We start from the raw sequence: 22,454 nt of genomic DNA, 5'->3' as shown, positions 1-22,454 counted from the left end.
ATGGATACGGGGGGGGAGGGGGGTGGGATGAATTGGGAGATTGGGATTGACATATATACATTACATGTACACTACATGTGACATATATACACTACATCTATACATGTATAGATAACTAATGAGAACCTACTGTATAGCACAGGGAACTCTACTCAATGCTCTGTGGTGACCTAAATGGGAAGGAAATCCAAAAAAGAGGGGATATATGTATACGTATGGCTGATTCACTTTGCTGTACAGCAGAAATTAACACAACATTGTAAAGCAACTATACTCTGACAAAAATTAATAAAAAATAAGTAATCCAAATATGATAACTAGCAGCTTAGATTCTATTACTGAAACTCACCCGCGATGACAGCAATTGTTTAGAACTTAGACCAACAAAAGTTTTTTTTGGAAGAGTATTTTGTCACTGACATTGTTTGGAATTGCCACTGCATGGTGATCATTTAAAAAAAAAAAAAAAGACTTTTAGTTGGTTTTATTATTGATTTTAAGTTCTCTCCAGACATGTACCACCTTATTGCCTGCACCCAGGGGGACATTTCCCCACCACCCACCCTCGTGCCCCGGATTCCAGAGTGTTTCTTGTGAGCTTGTCATGCAACCACAGGAGACCTTGGTGTCAAAGGGTAGCTCATTCTCTCTTTATCAGCCTCCTCTGTTTTAACTTGGAGCAGTCATTTTAGTGATACAGACCCGAAGAGCGTGGAGGAAGGACTTGCCACCAGCAAATGTAAGTGGAGGCGAGCCCTTGGCAAAGGAAGACCACGTGAACCCCCAGACTCTAAAGGCATTGCCCATCTTCTCCAAGGGAAGCTCATCTTCCCAGAGTCCCCCACCTGCTCCTCATTTCAGCTCCCTCTGGAAACATCTCCCTGACCCTGGGGAAGGAAGAACAGCACAGTCTCTTTCTCAGCACACTTCTAAGCCACCCTAAGCCACCGGGAAAAAAAAAAAAGTGTGTGTGTGGTGCTGACTGGGGGTCAGAAGGGAAACCAGCTTTCGCTCCACTTAATCCCGAAGGAAGGAAGCAGGAAGCCCTGCTTTGGAGATTGGGCAAAACCTCCTCCAGGACAGGCTATCCTGTTCCCTCCTGACCCTCTCCCTGATCAAGGATCCAGCGCAGAAAACAGAGCCTCTGCCGCATGTCCCACGCCTCTCCCAGGAGCAGAGACAAGAAACAATCCTTAAGGCTACTACTAAGTGTTTATACACTGCCAGGCAGTGGGTCAGGACCCAGCTGGGCCTCACATCTCTGAAAGGGGGGGACGATTGTCATCCCCATTTTACAGAAAGTCTGTAAAGCTCAGCCTCAGACCTTCTGAGTTGGCGAAGATAGAACCAGAGCAGCCCATGTCCTAGGCCTATCTGTCCTGCCTGGGGTAAGGTTGGCTGGGGGTGAACCCTCCCATGCCTCTAGCGTCTGTAGAAACCAGAGCATGAACCTTCAGACCCCTGCTGTTGTGCTGTTGGATGTACAGCATTGGGGCCCATCTATTACTGTGAATCAAGTGTGGCTGCTCACAGAGTAAGCCTGAGAAGTGGGCATGAAACTAACACAACATTGTAAATCAACTATACTCTAATATAAAATTTTTTAAAAACATAAAAAAAAGAAATGGGCAAAGTGAATTTCTTGATAACTTATTAGTATAATATGTGTATAATCAGATGCCAGGCATCTTCTCATTCTTACATCCAGGTCTTCCTGCTGTACCTGCCCCTCAAAATATCCCTTCGCATGAAAGCATTGTGAGCAAGGATGAATTAAGTATCATAATAGGGACAGTGTGTGGGGTTTGCATCACACATTCTGTGGAATTCTTTCAATATGCCTCTTCTTCCAAGTCATGCATCATTCATTCCTTCACCAAATGTTGTTGAAAACCTGTGCACCAGACACTAATGGAGACCTTGAAGATAAGCAGTAACTAACACAACTGTCCCCGAGGAGTTTCATTCCAGCTGGAGGAATGTGCTGGCTGGCCTCTCGGTTCATCTCCACCCTTCTCTGCCCTGCTCTGTGCCCCGGGGGACCCACCCCACACCCTGCAGTGCCTTGTCATCTGGGAGAGCGGGAGATGCCAGCAGGAGATTGTAGGATGGGAGGAAAGGGGAGCCAGGGATGTACTCTTCCCCTCCTTTTGGGGCTCCACCCTCAGCCATGGATTCTGGGGAACCCCCTCTCCCACATCCACAGGTCTTGCCAGGCTCCTCTGACACCTCACCCAAAACTTCTGGGCCCTTCCTGCCCTACGGGAGGTGATCAAGGGCTTCCTGGTGCTGCTAGCAGCTTGTTGACAAAATGCCTTCACCTTTTCAGTTAACCTTTGAGAGTGATTTCCTTCCTGGTGTGGCCTTGACTGATACAGTAATATTGACAATCAACAAACAAATAAGTTATGTACCAGATGAGCAAAAATGCTATGTAGAAACATAAAGGCAGTAAGGAGTATGTGTGTGTATTCACATGTGTTGGTGGAGGTGGCATCACGCCCCTCTTTCTAACAAGTTACTGGAAATCCCCTTTCCAACCCTTGCCCCATCCCTCCCCAGCCTCACTAGCTCAAATCTCACGTTATTGGGTGTTCTACTGGGTCCTCAATTTTTCTTATCTGTATTAACCAGAGCAGGTCAGCCTATGACAGTGCCAGCCTTCAAATGTGTATCCCAATTTCCCAAGCAAAGTGCCCTCCACCAGTTACCATCCTAGTTCTGAGGTGATAGTACGAATTATCGACAACCAGAAATGTTTTTTATGACATGTAGTTTGTGAGTCAACATGATTTATAGTTTAATTTTCTGTGTTTGGGAAGCCTGTACACTCTTCAACCATGGAAAGCCTGCAGAACAAATTCCAATACTTGCTCTGGAAACTATTTGCTAGAAAAAGGACAACACTCAGGGTGCCTTCAAAGTATCTTCCTCTCCTGCCCTACCTTTCTGCTGGTCTTAGACTCCACCACCTGTTGACTGCCAAGTCACGCTCATCTATTTCTCTATTTTTTTGTTGTTCTCCTCCCCTGCACCTCAGATCCATGGGTGAGACCTTGGGGCCCACTGCTCTTCCCACCATAAGAGGGAACCTCTTGGTGGGTACCGATCGGCACCTGGACTGGATCCCAGTGATTCTCATGGGGAGGATGCTTAAGAAGCCCACGTGGTCCACTGACCAGGACTTCCTGGTCCTGCCTGCAACCTTCTCACCAGAATCTCAGGGTGGAGTCCAGAATCATTATGAACAAGCTCTCTGGGTGACTCCTGTGCAAACTAAGCTCTGAGAAGTACTGTCCTAGAGACCACCCACCCTGTTCCACCACAAAGGGCTTTGCAGGGGACCTTACCTCTCCCCCAAGTTCACCTTATTTTTCCTTTTCTTCCCCCGTTTATCAGATGACTGCAAAGCAAAAGAGACCCACTCTTCCCTCGTTTAACTAGTGATTCTTTTCTATGTGTAGGAATCGTCCCATAATATAGTCAGCTGAGTGGCCAAGCTCCAGGCATTTGGATCGAACACGAGCGGGCAGGGCTAAGCTGGGGCTGGAACCCAGGTGAGTTCACAGGTGTGGGGGAGACATCAGGAAATGTGAGAGCACTGGGCACCTGTGAGCTTGGGGAGGCACAGGGTAACTAGACAACCAAACTGGTGTATTTGGGGGGCTTCCACTAAAATCCCTAGGTGAAAATTAAACAAATGAGGGGAAAGAGCAAGTTAATAAAATTTTATTGTTTCTTGGACTCAATGAAAGTACTTTTCTGCTTATTTCCTTTTCATACAATCACAGTTCATTCCGATTATTTTTAGTAATTTCCCTTTGACCTCATTGTTTCAAAACTCCAAAGTGACTTTCAGTAAAGGTTGAATTTTATTGTAAGGATATAGAATGTGGAACTCCACTAATTAATTTTCCTGGTAAATGAAGGCGAAAAATTGTGTAGTACTGAAAAATCTTAAAGCATATATTTAGCCCATTTCTTCTTTTTGAAACCGAGATAGTTAATAGAATTGATTCTACTTTGGATGAAAGAGATGCTTCCAAATATTCAGAATGGCATTTGCATCTCAATACTCCACATAGAAGAGTTTAATATACCAGACTGGTAATAAAACCCTCAGAGGAACTTGGATTTTTATGATTTGTAGTTATTTCTGTGCCTGGGAGACTTGCTTTGATTCACCACTCACTTGTACTAAAGATTGTTAATTTGGTCACATGAATATTTTCTTCTAAATCTTTGGTGTGAGAAATTTAGTTTGTGACCATGACATTTAAAAAAGTGGTAGTTTTGGGGGGTTCTGTTTTTTATAGGCAAAGGGAAACATTAAACATCCAGGATTCTTTTTCCCAATCTATACTTTCCCTCCTTTCTTGTTCTAGGTGACTTTGGGTTTCCCAGTCTCTTCCTGCCTTATCTATGAAGGAGGAAATAACAACCCTTGGGACACATGTTGGCCTTAGCCATGGCTACCCTCAAAGACACCCACATATCTACATTCCACATCTCACATTTCCACATTCACAGCCCATTCCATCAAGACTCAGATTCAAGTTGTTCTAAAAACATAGAGAGACCAGTCCCTCCCATCAGGAAAGTTGCACAAGCCTCTTAGATAGCCTCATCCACCAGAGGGCAGACAGCAGAAGCAAGAAGAACTATAATCCTGCAGCCTGTGGAACAAAAACCACATTCACAGAAAGATAAACAAGATGAAAAGGCAGAGGGCTATGTACCAGATGAAGGAACAAGATAAAACCCCAGAAAAACAACTAAATGAAGTGGAGATAGGCAACCTTCCAGAAAAAGAATTCAGAATAATGATAGTGAAGATGATCCAGGACCTCGGAAAAAGAATGGAGGCAAAGATCGAGAAGATGCAAGAAATGCTTAACAAAGACCTAGAAGAATTAAAGGACAAATAAACAGAGATGAACAATACAATAACTGAAATGAAAAATACACTAGAAGGAATCACTAGCAGAATAACTGAGGCAGAAGAACGGATAAGTGACCTGGAAGACAGAACGGTGGAATTCACTGCTGTGGAACAGAATAAAGAAAAAAGAATGAAAACAAATGAAGACAGCCTAAGAGACCTCTGGGACAACATTAAACACAACAACATTGGCATTATAGGGGTCCCAGAAGTAGGAGAGAGAGAAAAAGGACCTGAGAAAATATTTGAAGAGATTATAGACAAAAACTTCCCTAACATGGGAAAGGAAATAGCCACCCAAGCCCAGGAAGTGCAGAGAGTCCCATACAGGATAAACCCGAGGAGAAACATGCCGAGACACATAGTACTCAAATTGGCAAAAATTAAAGACAAAGAAAAATTATTGAAAGCAGCAAGGGAAAAACAACAAATAACATACAAGGAAACTCCCATAAGGTTAACAGCTTATTTCTCAGCAGAAACTCTACAAGCCAGAAGGGAGTGGCATGATATACTTAAAATGATGAAAGGGAAGAAACTACAACCAAGATTACTCTAGCCAGCAAGGATCTCTTTCAGATTCGAAGGAGAAATCAAAAGCTTTACAGATAAACAAAAGCTAAGAGAATTCAGCACCACCAAACCAGCTCTACAACAAATGCTAAAGGAACTTCTCTAACTGGGAAACACAAGAGAAGAAAAAGACCTACAAAAGCAAACCCAAAACATATTAAGAAAATGGTAATAGGAACATACATATCGATAATTACCTTAAAAGTGAATGGATTAAATTCTCCAACCAAAAGACACAAGCTTGTTGAATGGATACAAAAACAAGACCCATATATATGCTGTCTAAAAGAGACCCACTTCAGACCTAGGGACACATACAGACAGAGTGAGGGGATTGAAAAAGATATTCCATGCAAATGGAAATCGAAAGATTTCCATGGGGTAGCAATACTCATATCAGATAAAATAGACTTTAAAATAAAAAATGTTACAAGAGACAAGGAAGGACACTACATAATGATCAAGGGATCAATCCAAGAAGAAGATATAACAATTATAAATACATATGCACCCAACATAGGACCACCTCAATACATAAGGCAACTGCTAACAGCTATAAAAGAGGAAATCGACAGTAACACAATAATAGTGGGGGACTTTAACACCTCACTTATGCCAATGGACAGATCATCTAAAATGAAAACAAATAAGGAAACAGAAGCTTTAAATGACACAATAGACCAGATAGATTTAATTGATATTTATAGGACGTTCCATCCAAAAACAGCAGATTACACTTTCTTCTCAAGTGCTCACGGAACATTCTCCAGGATAGATCACATCCTGGGTCACAAATCAAGCCTCAGTAAATTTAAGAAAATTGAAATCATATCAAGCATCTTTTCTGACCACAATGCTATGAGATTAGAAATGAATTACAGGGAAAAAAATGTAAAAAACACAAACACATGGAGGCTAAACAGTACGTTACTAAATAACCAAGAGATCACAGAAGAAATCAAAGAGGAAATCAAAAAATACCTAATGACAAATGACAATAAAAACACAACAATCCAAAACCTATGGGATGCAGCAAAAGCAGTTCTAAGAGGGAAGTTTATAGCTATACAAGCCTACCTCAAGAAACAAGAAAAATCTCAAATAAACAATCTAACCTTACACCTAAAGGAACTAGAGAAAGAAGAACAAACAAAACCGAAAGTCAGCTGAAGGAAAGAAATCATAAAGACCAGAGCAGAAATAAATGAAATAGAAACAAAGAAAACAATAGCAAAGATCAATAAAACTAAAAGCTGGTTCTTGGAGAAGATAAACTAAATTGATAAACCATTAGGCAGACTCATCAAGAAAAAGAGGGAGAGGACCCAAATCAATAAAATTAGAAATGAAAAAGGAGAAGTTACAACGGACACCGCAGAAATACAAAGCATCCTAAGAGACTACTACAAGCAACTCTATGCCAATAAAATGGACAACCTGGAAGAAATGGACAAATTCTTAGAAAGGTATAAGCTTCCAAGACTGAACCAGGAAGAAATAGAAAATATGAACAGACCAATCACAAGTAATGAAATTGAAACTGTGATTAAAAATCTTCCAACAAACAAAAATCCAGGACTAGAGGGCTTCACAGGTGAATTCTATCAAACATTTAGGGAAGAGCTAACACCCATCCTTCTCAAACTCTTACAAAAAATTGCGGAGGAAGGAACACTCCAAAACTAATTCTATGAGGCCACCATCACCCTGATACCAAAACCAGACAAAGATACTACAAAAAAAGAAAATTACAGACCAATATCACTGGTGAATATAGATGCAAAAATGCTCAACAAAATACTAGCAAACAGAATCCAACAACGCATAAAAAGGATCATACACCATGATCAAGTGGGATTTATCCCAGGGATGCAAGGATTCTTCAATATACACAAAACAATCAATGTGATACACCATATTAACAAATTGAAGAATAGAAACCATATGATCATCTCAATAGATGCAGAAAAAGCTTTTGACAAAATTCAACACCCATTTATGATAAAAACTCTCCAGAAAGTGGGCATAGAAGGAACCTACCTCAACATAATAAAGGCCATATACGACAAACCCACAGCAAACATCATTCTCAATGGCGAAAAACTGAAAGCATTTCCTCTAACATCAGGAACAAGACAAGGATGTCCACTCTCACCACTATTATTCAACATAGTTTTGGAAGTCCTAGCCATGGCAATCAGAGCAGAAAAAGAAATAAAAGGAATACACATTGGAAAAGAAGAAGTAAAACTGTCACTGTTTGCAGATGACATGATACTATACATAGAGAATCCTAAAGATGCCACCAGAAAACTACTAGAGCTAATCAATGAATTTGATAAAGTTGCAGGATACAAAATCAATGCACAGAAATCTCTTGCATTCCTATACACTAATGATGAAAAATCTGAAAGAGGAATTAAGGAAACACTCCCATTTACCATTGCAACAAAAAGAGTAAAATACCTAGGAATAAACCTACTTAGGGAGACAAAAGACCTGTATGCAGAAAACTGTATGACACTGATGAAAGAAATTAAAGATGATACCAACACATGGAGAGATATACCATGTTCTTCGATTGGAAGAATCAATATTGTGAAAATGACTATACTACCCAAAGCAATCTACAGATTCAATGCAATCCCTATCAAATTACCAATGGCATTTTTTACAGAACTAGAACAAAAAATCTTAAATTTTGTATGGAGACACAAAAGACCCCGAATAGCCAAAGCAGTCTTGAGGGAAAAAAAGGAGTTGGAGGAATCAGACTCCCTGGCTTCAGACTATACTACAAAGCTACAGTAATCAAGACTATATGGTACTGGCACAAAAACAGAAGCATAGATCAATGGAACAAGATAGAAAGCCCAGAGATAAACCCACGCACCTATGGTCAACTAATCTATGACAAAGGAGGCAAGGATATACAATGGAGAAAAGACAGCCTCTTCAATATGTGGTGCTGGGAAAACTGCACAGCTACATGTAAAAGAATGAAATTAGAACACTCCCTAACACCATACACAAAAATAAACTCAAAATGGATTAGAGACCTAAATGTAAGACCAGACACTATAAAACTTAGAGGAAAACATAGGAAGATCACTCTTTGACATAAATCACAGCAAGATCCTTTTTGATCCACCTCCTAGAGTAATGGAAATAAAAACAAAAATAAACAAATGGGACCTAGTGAAACTTCAAAGCTTTTGCACAGCAAAGGAAACCATAAACAAGACCAAAAGACAACCCTCAGAATGGGAGAAAATATTTGCAAATGAATCAACGGACAAAGGATTAATCTCCAAAATATATAAACAGCTCATGCAGCTCAATATTAAAAAAACATACAACCCAATCCAAAAATGGGCAGAAGACCTAAATAGACATTTCTCCAAAGAAGACATACAGTTGGCCAAGAAGCACATGAAAAGCTGCTCAACATCACTAATTATTAGAGAAATGCAAATCAAAACTACAATGAGGTATCACCTCACACCAGTTAGAATGGCCATCATCAGAAAATTTATAAACAACAAATGCTGGAGAGGGTGTGGAGAAAAGGGAACCCTCTTGCGTGTTGGTGGGAATGTAAATTGATACAGCCACTATGGAGAACAGTATGGAAGTTCCTTAAAAAACTAAAAATAAAATTACCATATGATTCAGCAATCCCACTACTAGGCATATACCCAGAGAAAACCATAATTCAAAAAGACACATGCACCCCAATGTTAATTGCAGCACTATTTACAATAGCCAGGTCATGGAAGCAACCTAAATGCCCATCAACAGACGAATGGATAAAGAAAATGTGGTACATATATACGATGGAATATTACTCAGCCATAAAAAGGAACGAAATTGGGTCATTTGTTGAGATGTGGAAGGATCTAGAGACTGTCATACAGAGTGAAAAAGTCAGAAAGAGAAAAACAAATATCGTATAATAACGCATATATGTGGAACCTAGACAAATGGTACAGATGAACCGGTTTGCAGGGCAGAAGTTGAGACACAGATGTAGAGAACAAACGTATAGACGCCAAGGCGGGAAAGCGGTGGGGGGGTGGGGATGGTGGTGTGATGAATTGGGAGATTGGGATTGACATGTATACACTGATGTGCATAAAATTGATGACTAATAAGAACCTGCTGTATAAAAAAATAAATTAAATAAAATTTAAATAAATAAATAAAATTCAAAAATTCAAAAAAAATTAAACATCACAAGAACTTTAAGGATTACCTTTTCCTCACTTATTTATAAATAAAATCTAATAAATTAATTAAGATTATTGCTAACTTAAGGAAGTAACTATCCAGGGAATCAATACAAATTTTTGAGTGTAGTGATTTCATTGTTTGTTTATTTGTTTTGTTTACTGTAATGCAAGTGCTGTCTCTGCCTCAAGAACGTACCTAAAGGCTGGGTCACTGGAGGCCAGGTACAGTACATGCACAGTGGCTTGCTGTTCCAAGATATCAAATTTAGATCACTAAATATTTCATATTTTAAGAGCAGCAGGCATTACTAGTATTCATTGATACAGTACACTTTTGGTCTCTCTATATAGATAGATAGATATAGATAGATAGATGATAGATAATAGATGCATGTATATATATATATATATATACACACACGTAAAAAACAAAAAACAAAAAAACAACATAGAGAAACTTGATCAAAAGCTGCAGAGCTAAAGCCTCCAAAGGGACAAACCCTCCACCTGAGTGTTTGCCCTGGGTAGCAAGTGACTTCCTGCTTTGCAAACAAACGTTTCAAAGGGCTGATTTTTAAAATTCCAAAGAACCCTACATGTCACCATTTTTTGACCATTTACAGAGCAAAATGAACCAGAATATCAGGAATATTGGGGTGCGATTTTCTTAAGCTACAGAAATATTTAAAAGTTAAAGGAGCATTACAGCAAAGAAGATAAGAGATTTCAATCACCATTCCTCACAGGAGTTTTCAGATTTTAGTGCAGCTTAAGAATCACCCAAATACTATGGCCTAAGTTCCTGGCTTCCTGGCTTCACACTCGGAGATTCTGCTCTGTAAAGTGCCAAAGACCAGCAGCCTTAGCACCACCTGGGAACTTGCTAGAAATGCAAACTCTTTTTTTTTCTTTTGGCCGCACCGCTCGGCTTGTGAGATTTTAATTCCTTGACCACGGATTGAACCCAGGCCCTTGGCAGTGAAATCATGGAGTCCTAACCACTGGACCGCCAGGGAATTCCCTAGAAATGCAAATTCTTGAGCCCACTCCAGACCTCCAGAATCTAAAACTCTGGGGGTAGGATCCAGTCAGCAGTGTTTAAACAAATTCTCAGAGGTGATTCTGATGCACACAAAAGCTTACTAATCACTGAGATATATAGCATGATTATTTTTACCATGGTGGTTCTCACTTTGCAAAAGTACTGATACCTCGTCTCCAGGTCCAGGCCAGTAGAATCAGAAGCTCTGCCTACATTTAGAGAAACACTGGCAGATAGAGAGCTGCTGGATTAGTTTGTGGAAAGTCTCTCCTCTCTCTAAAATGACATACAACTATCTTCAGCTAAAACCCTGAATAATTATAGCTTCTGTCTACACACCCATCTTCACTTCTCTCCATCACTTTCTTCTCTTCCTACTCTCCCCTCTCTGAAGCCCCTCAGTGCCCTGCAAGCACTGTGCCCTCCAGCCTCTGCCTAGAACTGCCACCTAGCCCCATTTTCATTGGTCTAATACCCATTGTCTTTCAAGGCCCCAGTCAAGGTCATTCCAGGCAAGAATCTGCTTTGACTCCGTCTAGTTTTGTGTACATCTCTGCCCCTCACTTCCCCCATCAAGGCATTTCCTGAACTGCATTAGAAAGGTTTATTTGTGAGCTCCTCCTCTATCCTATGATTCTCCTAGCCCCCACATTCACGGCCAAGGCAAGGCCTTGTTTGTCTACTGCTGTGTGCTTAGCATCTAACACAGTGTAGGCTGGTGCTCCATCACTGTCTGTTAGGAATGACTCCCCAGGTGGCACATTATTAGAGGTGCTATAAAATGTTAAGAGCATGGGCTTTAGCACCAGACTACTTGGGTTCATGTCCTAGCTCTACCATTTACTAGCTATGTAAGTTTGGACAAATTACTTCATCTCTGTTCCTCAGTGGTTGGTGTTGATGAAACTTTTGTTGTTATTTTTTTATTGAAGTATAGTTGATTTATAATGTGTTAATTTCTGCTGTACAGCAAAGTGATTCAGTTATACATTTATATATACATTCTTTTTTTTATATTCTTTTCCATTATGGTTTATTGTAGGTTATTGAATATAGTCCTCTGTGCTATACAGTGGGAGCTTGTTGTTTATTTGTTGTTATTTTTAATTGCTCTCTCTTGCTGAGAAACTACTCTGTCACAGGGTCTGTGCTGAGTGCCTTTAAAAAAAATTGTGTGTGCACGATGTCATTTAATTTTCACAACAATCTGGGAACTGGTTAGCTATTCCCACTCAAGGGAGGGAGGCTTGGAAAGGTTAATCAACTTGCCAAGCCCCGTTTAAAAAACAACGTAGATTGGAGGTCACATGGAAGAATTTTGAGGCAGAATCCAAACTCCAAACCCAGCTCTTGCCTCTATACTATCTCGTGCTCTGAGACGAGCTGCCAAGATTTAAATACACAGTGTTAAACACATGATGGTGTGAAGGATGGTACAAAGCGGTATAGGATTCTCTTCCAAACTTGTGGCCCAGAGAAGGGCTACAAATTCAGCAGGAAGGATGTCGCAGCAAAGATGAGCCCAGATGGCAAACTCATTAACCTACCTGGTGGGATGCACCGAGGGTAAGGAGGCCCAGTGTAGACACTTTTCTAAACAGAAGCTGGCAGGCATTTCCTAAATATTGTTACTGATGGGTAATAAAATGTCCTTCCCACCCCCAGCCTCACTACCCCCCACAGGCTTGATTTAATAGATCCAGGTAGAGCCTGGCAATTTGCATAATGACCAGTGCCCCAGTCCGTTCACCTCTTGGTGATCTCTAGACCACACTTGGACAAACGATGCTTTGTATCTCTCATATTTTACATGCCAATTTCCGTTGTTTTGTGCTAATATTTTACATGCATTATTACAAAAACCTAACATAGAGATTTTAAAGGGATGACCTTTTCCAACATAAATAGCAGTTCTCATATTTTCTCCTCATAGCCCCAGGGAGGATGCAGAATACTGTCACCGCCCAGGGTTGGATGAGCCTCTGCCCTGCCTTCTGAGACCCATCCCTGCCCTACGTGCTCCCGGGAGACAGGACCTTGGGTGGATTCAGCCCTGACTCAGTGATCAGGCTGATTCTCCTGGGGTCCCCCTGGTTCTCCTTCAAACAACTCGGCAAATCAATCTCTGTGGCTTCAACGGACCTGCAGGTGCAGCTGTGGAAAGTTTACATAATGCCAGTTGCACAGTGAAGTGGCAAAACCTTGACAAAATATTAGCTCTGTTCCACCTGGCAACCCCACTTCAGGTGCACGAAAATACGGTGTCATTCAGGACACATTCAGACATTTTCCCTGAGGGGAAATATAAATTTAACATGAAATCAAGTTGTCATTCCTTTCGGCTTTTAAACAGAGGTTGAACACTCAGATAGGAAGTGCTCGGAACTGTGATTTTGATTTCAAGGAAAAGTGAAATATTGTTAGTAGTCTAAATGCGAGTAATTTAACTTTAAAGATTATATTTAAATATAATTTTTATATTTTTAATTTAATTATATATTTAAATGAAAATTTACTAATACTTTTACCCTCAAACAGTAAAGATGTTATTTAAGCTCAGGGATAAGTTCACCAAAATGTCTGTTTGTTAAATGACACTCTGATGTTCCCAACTCTTTATCAAACATTTATCGAAAACCCAATGTGCCAGGTGCTGTGCTGGAGGCTAGGAATAAAAAGATCAATGAGATGGCATCTCTATGTCCTAGGAAAGAAGTGCATGGGAACAACTACTGAGAATACAAATACAAAAAGCACTATAACGAAGGACTGTGACGATTCCGAGAAGAGAGGTCAGATCTGCACGTGGATAGAGAGACTTGTAAAAAGGAAGTAATCTGGTGGCATGTAAAATAAGCTTTGAATAAGAACCTGCTGTATAAAAAAATAAAATAGGCTTTGGATGATCAATAGATTACTTAACAGAGAAGGGAGAAAAGAGGACTCTGGACAGAGAGATGAATTGCAGCAGGGTGGTGATGCAGATGGAGAAGGGAAGGTGGTCCAGATCACAGCCATCAGGAAGTGGAGGGAACAGCAGAGGGAAAAGAACCTGCAAAGAAAACTGAGTAGTAGTTGGGAAGCCAGGAGACTGTGGAATCCCAGAAGGCAGGACAAGAGCAGAGGAGGTGGTAGTCCATGAGGTCACATGTTGTAGACAATGAAGTGAGAGTCTCGGCAAGACTAAGGTGCCAAGGTGCAGCTAAGGTGCCCCAGCGGGTCGGGCAGATGAGGAGACAGAACAGAATGGTTTCCTGGGTGAATGGTTGATGATGACACGAGGATGTCATCAACAGTTCTTTCATGCATTTCCTGGCGGGGAGGAAAGGAAGATGGAAGAGTAGCTGCATGGTCGGCAAAGGTTGTTTTGCCATGAGGAGGTCTTAAGCAGATTTAAATGACAGTGGAAAGAGCCAATCAGAGGGGAGTGTAGTGAGGCCACTGGGAGGGTGGGAGAAGGTGAGAGCCGAGCTTTGGATGCAGGGAAGGGCCGTCTCTTCCCTTGAGGCAGGAAAGGAGGAGGAAGAGATGGGTGTGGGAGGAGATACTTTCGTGGAGCTGGTGGTGAGAGGCGATTTCCTCTGAGATGGCAAAGCTGTCTCCCGAGAGTGAGGTGTGTGTGCACGTGCGTACGTGTGTGTGTCCCCCATGCGTGGGTGGGGAAATGTGTCTGGGAATCATTAGCGTCTCCAGCAGCACGAGGGCTCAGGTGCCTCTTCTGATATTTCTGGACTTAGATCACACTGTTCCCTGGCTGCTTTGTGCTCTCCCGTACAACGCATGAGTGTGTGTGTCTGGATTTAGGTATAAAAATTCAGATGTGCTTGCACTTTCTTGCCGGCAGAACTTCTACTTTCCCTCGGTTCCTGGTGGAGCTCAGGTGCGTAGCATGTGCTCCATAAAGAACTTGGTTCATGAAAGATCTTTCCACTCATCGTGCCCCTGCTTTAGCCCAACTCCAAAGGGGAAGAGCAACTATCATTCTAGAGGGATCCCGCCCTGGGGACAGGGAACTGAAATTGCGTCAGCATTTTTAGTACAAAAGTCTATTATGGTAAATAAAGCAGAAATTTTACCTGGTCTGAACAATGACTGGGTGTATGCTGTGATATTGAATGAGAGCTTTAAAAAAAAAAAAAAAAAAAAGTAAGTTTTATGCTTTATTGCCTATCTCCTCCACCAACACACACACACACACACACACACACACACACTCTCACACACACAAAGCCTGTTCTGCATATGCACTTGTGGGTGCCCACACACAACCCAAGTCTGAAATCTTTCTGCTCCTTCAAAGGCTGGCAGCAGGATTTGTCTGCAGTGTGGCAGGCAGACTGGAGAAAGGGTTAAGTAAGGATCTGGAGCAATGCTTCCACTTGTCCTTTGAGGAGTAACAAAGAGAGGAAGCACAGCCTTTGTGGAAGGAAATTCCCAGGCCCCACGTGACCTGCCCTGTGAACCCCTGAGGGGTGTCTGATAATAAACACTTGCAAACAAAACAATCCATAAAGGTGTTTTTTTTACTAACATTTGCGCATTTTTCACCAAAGGGCTAGAACAGCTTTTCCTGCATCTGCAGACCCCAGAGGGGGCCTGGCCATCCACCTGCTGGCAAAGCCCGACTATCTTGTCCAGGCTCAGGGCTGGCGTTTCTATGTGCACGTCCCCTGGCCCCTGGGGTCTCTGATTGTGCAAGGGCCCCATCCTCATAGCGGGCTGCTGGGATGCAGATGGTAGACCCCACACAGGGTGGGTATGGACCACTGTGTACAGACCTGAGACCCACCTTTCCTCTTCCGTAGTAACCCCCAGACGCAAGCCTGAGCATTGCAACCTTGACTCATAGTGCAGTGACCTTCCCAGGAGTGGGGAGCGCTTGACAAAGGCATGAAACCTCTCCTAGTAAAGTGTGTCCATTAAGTAACAAATTAGGCTTCCTCCTCTGCAAGGAGGAAAAAAACCAAACCTAACCAAAACAAAAACAAAAAAGCAAACCCCCCAAACAACAACAAAACCCCCTGGAGACTTGATGGCAAATATTCTTACAAAAATTTATTGGAAGGAGCTCAAAGCATATTAAGACCAAAATGCAAAACTTTGAGCAAAAGTCTAGTTTGGGTCAGTTTATTTGTAATATTGCACCTTATTTCTCCCAAAACTAATAGGATGTGAGGTTTATTGCATCCATTTTGTAGATAAATCAAGGATCAGAAACTGGTCTAGGATAATAGGAAAGATCTAGGTGACTCAGGTGTCTTTTCCTCTGTGTGTGTGTGTGTGTGTGTGTTGGCGCTGTGTGTACATGCATCTATACTTTTTAAAAACTATAATATGCTTTAAAACCCCTTTATTAATTGCAATCTAACCCAGGATCTTAGCATGACAACCCCGTTTCTGGGCTAGACCTGAATCCACTTCACGACACGGGTGAGGGTTGAGTAGATCCTCAACTACAAATAGAAAGCTGAAACTTTATTTCCGAAATGCCATTACTGATCTCTGGGATATTTTTAGATGAATAATCATACACGTCTACTCATTTGCAGAGCTGCCGGACGACCTGCATGGTGACCCCAGCACTGAGTACCATGTAGACCGAGGGAACGATAAGTTCCAGATTTCATGGGGGCAGGGTTACCCGGAGCTTTGCACTCAGGCCCCCTGCTGCCCTTTGTACTGTGACAATGCCCGGAAGCACAGGCTTGTTAGAGGAAATTCCCAGGGCCTTAGTTTGGACGTTAGACCGCTGCTTTGCCGTGCTGGGCCGGCATCTAAAAATAAACATGCGGGTCTGCACCGGTTTCTGTGATTTTGTCCTGCATAGTTGATTATATTTCAAGGGATTTTTAAAAATTTTGTTTTCAAGAAAGTGAGCCTGGGTAAACCTGGAGAATAAAATATATTGTAGTTTTGTTTCAATTTGACAAAATGCAGCATTTGCTGACATCCACTTCTACTGAAAGAAGGACAGCTTCTTTTCCCTGAGATTTCAAAACAAAGATGGAAGAAATGAAAAGCACGTGGAGATGCTGCCCAAGCAACTGCAGAAAAGATGTGAGGGTCCAAAACTGCAAGACCAGAAAGTTCTTCTGAGTTCTGGAAGGATGAAGCATTAGCAAAGCCTCCGAGGGGACCTGGAGCAGTGAGTGATGTGTGCAGGCCCCTCTCCCCCTAAGCTAAATTCTCCCTTTTGTAAAAGCCTCCAGGTCCTTAGCAGGCAGAGAGGCTGTTACCATGTGGCTCATTTAGCAGAAAAGGAAAGGTGGGTGGAAAACAATGGCTGATGAACTTGACTCAGAGCAGGCAGCCAGCTGCAGCCAGCTCTCCTCTCCCCCCCAAAGTCAAATACCACATTCACAGTCCCCATAATTTAGAGGATGGTAGAACCATTTATTTTGCACTTTTTAAAATTAGATTTCGGGGTGGCAAAGAATACATAGACATATCGTCGTGTTTTCATTTTATACATAGAGCAAAAAATCAGGGACAAAGCTTAGAGTCTTGCTGTTAACTTGCTTGATCCCAGTTTGGCTGAAAATGTACCAAAATGTGGCAATTTTCCATCAAATAGGAATGTGTTTGCAGCACAAGAAGTAACCCACGATCTAGTTAAAGAGTAACCCAAGAAGAGCGGTTTGGAGTGAACTTTTCCCATCTCATTGTTCTCGTTTCTTTTTTGCTTTTTCCTGGAAATCCAACCTTTTGACTGTTGCTGCAAAGACCCTGTTTAAAAAGCATCTCAGCTGATGGGTAGGGCTAGCTAGTCAAAAGGCAGCCCCAATTACTCTGTCGTCTGATGCTTTTTTTTGCAGACTTTTATTTTGTGGCTTGGGCTGGAACCCTGACATCATGAGACTCTTGGTAGCTTTGAGTGGGAAGGACCTTGAGGTCATCACCCAGACTCCACCCAGTACGGGCATCCCTTTGGGAACACCCTGGTCATGGTCTTCCAAGGTGCTGGAACACTGCCCAGGACAGGGTGTTCACCCTGCCACAAGGCAGCTCACCCAGTTTTAGACAATTCAAATGGTGGGTAAATCCTTCTGTACGTTGAGCTAAGACCTGTTACCCTATAATTTCCACTGATCCATCCTCTGTTGACCCCTTTTCCCACCTTGAGCCATCTTTAAATATTTGAAGGCAACCTTCATGGGCTGCAAGACTTACTTGTTACTTCAAATGTCCTCTGGTTCTTTCAACTATTCTGCACATGACAATTTTCTCACTTTCACTCTCTTGGTCAGCCTCCTTTTTTCAGAGCTGATGTATTTTTTGAGGCAACATACTAGGTGCTTAAGCTAATTAATCTTCTCTACAACCTTGCTTGGTAAATATTATCCGCATTTTCAGAAACAAATCTAAGACTTGATGAGATACAACCACTTATTGAAGGAGATGGGTCTACCTCTTTCTAGCCCACTCCATGCCTCTGATGAAAAAACAAATGTTGGTCAGGTACAGGCAAGGTTGATCTCCGATACATCCCAAGATCTGCAGTAGGTCATTAGAAACCTCCCATGCAGGTGAGCCTCTTTTTTTTGTTGCTACAAGGTGTGCTTACTGATAGAGATTAATGTTAACTTGAGGAGTTAGGAAATGACCATCAGAAAACACTCTGTCTGCTGGGAGGCAACTATACACAAGGTGGGTATGCAGGAAATTTGGAGGCAAAGAGTTGCACGAGGAACAGGAAGCAAGAAGGAACTCAGAAGGTTTGGAAGGCATTTCGTTGGGAAGCGGCACACAATGATGGCGCAGGAAGAGACGGCTCAGACAGGGAAAGGGTGAAGCCTTGCGAGTGCCTAAAGAGTGTGCTGCAGCCTAAGCCTGGTGGTTGTATCTGGAGAACAAATAGAAAGTATTTGTTTCCTCGCAGCTGTGCATGCACCCCATGGGGGTGCAAAGCTCGGGGACAAAGAATACTATGCCCAGCCCCCAACCTCTGATTCTAGGTGAAATGAACACAAATTCGAAAGAACCCAAGTGTAATCAGAAAGGGAGTCCTTACAACTATGCCACAGTGAGGGTCAGGGATCCCTTCTTTGCTCTGTGTCTATAAGTTTCCAGATTTTTCCTACACTACTTGGTGGAGCTACTTCCTTCCCTTCTCCTGACTGCTTTCCAAAAGCAGAGATTGCCTGAGGATGACACTGCCTTCCTCCTCAGCTGCCCTACTTCAAACCAGCTCTCCACCCAACAATGAATACCAAGTGGATTCCTCTAAGCTGCAGGGCGCTGCTCCCTGGAAGCCATTGCCACATAGTGTTTGATGGAAGGTGCCAAAGGACAACATTCATGTCACAGCTGAGCCCATGGGCATAATCATGAAATGTCTCCCTTAAGATCTCCTCTTTGCCAGTTTGACCCAGAGAACGGCAGAGCCCTGCCCTTCAAATCATCACGTAACATGACAGAAGTGAGTGCAGAGGCTCCCTGGATATTATCTTCTCTGTACACTCATGAAGGCAGGGGCCTCTTTTCCTTCTAATTCTCCATCTTGTTCACCACCTGAGAAAATCCAGGTCCAGCAAATGGATGTGGACCCACCCAGGGTCACCTGGCTAGGGAATTGCAGGTGCTGGACTAAATCAAGGTGCTGAAACACAGCCCAGCTTCCTTTCTACTAAATCACTCTGCCTTCAAGCTCCTGCTGTCTTTACTTGGATGTGCCAGCTTTGGTTAAAGATAAGGCTTTCAGTTTTCCTTCAGACTTTCTAAGGAAAAGCAAGACAGAGGATGATAAAAGGCACATCTTCTCTATGGGGAGCTGCATGGAGGCAGGGCTCGCATTTGTGTCGTTGGTCATCGTATTTGTAGCAGGTAGCACGGTAACTGGTATGGGAAAGGTGTTCAGTACCTATTTGCTGAAAAATGAGTAAGTCTCTGACTTGGAGTGGTGGCGAATGAGGGGCACTGATAGAGAAACACCTCCTGGGAGAGACTATTCACAGCGACATAAAGAAATAGATTCGAAAAGGTATGGCACAGGGTAGGTACTCAAAATATTTGGTGAAAAAAATGAATCCAGCAAGTCTCATAAAGGAGAGTGTGGAAAAATATTATAGAGGGTGGCAATCTCTTTGGAAGACTTCAAACTATAGACCTCAATCTGGGGATGATTTGGGCCTCTTCAGACAATGTATCCATTCATTTGTTCATCCATTCATTCATTCATGAATTCAAAAACACTGAGCAAAGGCTATGTACCTGGCATTGGTTCAAGTGTTATGGATTCAGAAGTCAATCTCCAGTAACTCCTCAAGGATGAAAATAATAAACCTAGCAACGATCATTTAGCGTACTAAGGGCTATGGCAGAAGTACTTCGCTAAGTTGCCATAAAATCGCAGACTTGATGGGCATTTAGTTTAAGGTGAAGTGGATGGGGGAGGGGGGAGGAAAAATCAGGCTGCAGTGGGTAGTTGGGTGGAGAAGATGAATGAAATTATCGGGGACAGAGAGAACAGCACACACAGACATAGGTAGGCATTAGAGCTCTCTCATATTGGGGAAATGAAAGATATTGGGTACAGCTGGAAAGTCAGAGGGTGAGAGGTAAGGCTGGCCGGATGATAAGGTCCAGACCTTGAAGGTCTTGTCTACCTTCCTTAAGTTGGGGCTTCACAAACTTTAATGCATGTGAATCACCCAGGGACCTGGTTAAAATGCAGATTCAGTAAATCTGGGGAGCAGATAGAGAATCTGCATCTCTAACAAGCTGCCCAATGATGCCTGATGCAGCTGGTCCCTGGACTACCCTTTAGGAAGCAGGGCTGTAAGCAATGGGGTGCAATGGAAATATTTCACTGAAGAGAGTGACATTATCAGAATTGCATTTTCCCAAGAACCCTGTAACAGGGTATGGAGGATGGAATGGAGGGAGACTCTGCTGGGGTAAAATACAGAAGCGGCAAGAAATTTTGAGCATCTGAACTAAATAAAGTTAGGAAAGAACAGTCAATGTTCAAATAAACAGGTGTAGACTGGTATTCTATGAAGTCGCTATAAAATATTTCTCCCAGAGGAAAGGTGGCTTGTGAGGACGAAGATGAAACAATGAAAGCATAAGAGGCAAAAAAAAAAAAGTCAAAGAAGCATGTAGTGTTATTTGAATAAGTCTAGACCCCCCTCTGGGTCTCAGTGGACACGTCATCTCTAGCCCCAGTAATGACTGAAAAAGCAGCCAGCTAAGGGGAGCAGCATCCTTGCAGACAATTATCATAACAGAGCAAATAAAATCAGCCTTCTCGGCCATCACTTGAGAGACACTTGCATCTAGTTTCAGGAAGCTTCAGGAAGAACAATTGTTTCATAGAAAATTCTGGAAAATAACATGGCATTCCACCTGGTCCTGAACACAGTGCTTGTTGATTTCTTATAACTCATAGGTTCCCGAAATTAGAAACACCTGTTTATATTCCTGTCAGAAAATACCCTATCAGCTCTAAGGCATCTTTAACTGAAAGGAAAAACTCAGACAGGAGTAAAAAAAAAAAAAAAAAAAAAAAATCAAGGGAAGGGTCTACATTGTTGAAAAGGAAAGGCAGGTGGTAAACTTTTTTCTCATAGACTGAAGCCCCCAAAATGCAACTTCTAATGGGATTTCCCTCCAAAGAAAAGAAGAATCAGCTTCGTGTTCTAGGTACTATTCTGGGTGGCATTCTGTATCCAAAGATGTACAGAAGCAAAACCCCCAAGAGTCATCTCCCCTCTCACTCTTTTTCCCCACATCCTGTAAATGAGTAAACCTCAACCAGACGCAGAGGTTGAAAACACGCAGCCAACTGGAAAAGCCATGTGGACACATGCTTCAGAACAGCTTGGTTCACAGTACAAGACAAAAGAAAAGAGTGCAGGAACCTACCTTGCTCGTCTGTGCTTTGCAGCCTCCTGAAATTTAACCCTGTACTGGAGAGCTTCCCAAGAACTTCTTTGGGGAGGTGAAACTGAAGGGCCTCCCCTTCAATCACAGCCGCGGAGAGGGTGGGGTTGCCCAAGACCAGACTTCAGCTCCTCGGCTCACGGGGACCTCAGGGTGCAGAGGTGAACTGCCGTCTAGTCTCTGCTGCAGGAAGAAACTGGGTGACTCGGTGTGGCTGGAGGTGGGGGGTGGAGGCTGGGGGAAGGGAAGTAATCTGGGAACCGTATTAAATAAGAGATCCTCTCCGCATGATTTCCTGTAGTAGGTGCCTGTTGCCTCTCTCCAGGCTCCCCAGAGGAAATAAGACATTTAAATGTGTCCTTTGGCCACTGGCAAGAAGAGAATAAACATGCTAAGAATCGTGGAAGTGAGGATTAGCAGGGCAGCAGGCAGGGGGCTGATGGGCCAGCTAGCTTTACCTTGTACCAAGTGCTTTCTTCCTGAAGTTTCTCCAAGTGTTTAACTCTGCAAAAGTCAAGCATGTCCTCATCCTCTTCCACCGAGCTGAAGAATTTTCTGGCCACACTCCAGATGCGATGCTGCAGAGCCGTTGGTAAGAGGCAGGCCGGAACAGGCCTGAGAAGGGTCTGCTTGCCAGCCGAGGCAAAGACCCTCTCAGCTCTGTCTCTGGAAACGCTGATGACAGTCTGTGTCTAATTCTGGAACACTTCCTCAAGTCCTCGGGCCATTTTACCCTAGGGTTTAAAGAATTCTCTGAAGGCAAACATCCGTAGATTGCTAG

The 22,454-nt window shown here is 42.6% G+C and overlaps 1 protein-coding gene across 5 annotated transcripts in view; it reads right to left on the bottom strand.

The window, feature by feature from the left end:
- Positions 1-22,242, bottom strand: part of ADGRF5 (adhesion G protein-coupled receptor F5) — a 111,222-nt gene extending 88,980 nt beyond the window's left edge. For 2 of the 5 annotated variants that reach the window (XM_061196120.1, XM_061196121.1), the window contains exon 1: positions 21,656-22,005. The gene's annotated coding sequence lies outside the window, so the exon portion shown is untranslated. Of the gene's footprint in view, positions 1-21,655; positions 22,008-22,131 lie in introns of those variants that run through there. The other 3 variants (XM_061196117.1, XM_061196119.1, XM_061196118.1) reach the window with 3 other exon arrangements.
- Positions 22,243-22,454: the final 212 nt, after the last annotated feature.

The sequence above is a fragment of the Eubalaena glacialis genome, chromosome 7, assembly GCF_028564815.1.
Source record: "Eubalaena glacialis isolate mEubGla1 chromosome 7, mEubGla1.1.hap2.+ XY, whole genome shotgun sequence".
Classification (NCBI taxonomy): Eukaryota; Metazoa; Chordata; class Mammalia; order Artiodactyla; family Balaenidae; genus Eubalaena; species Eubalaena glacialis.
The sequence above is the reverse complement of the archived record's forward strand: the minus strand, read 5'-3'. Positions and strand labels throughout refer to the sequence as shown.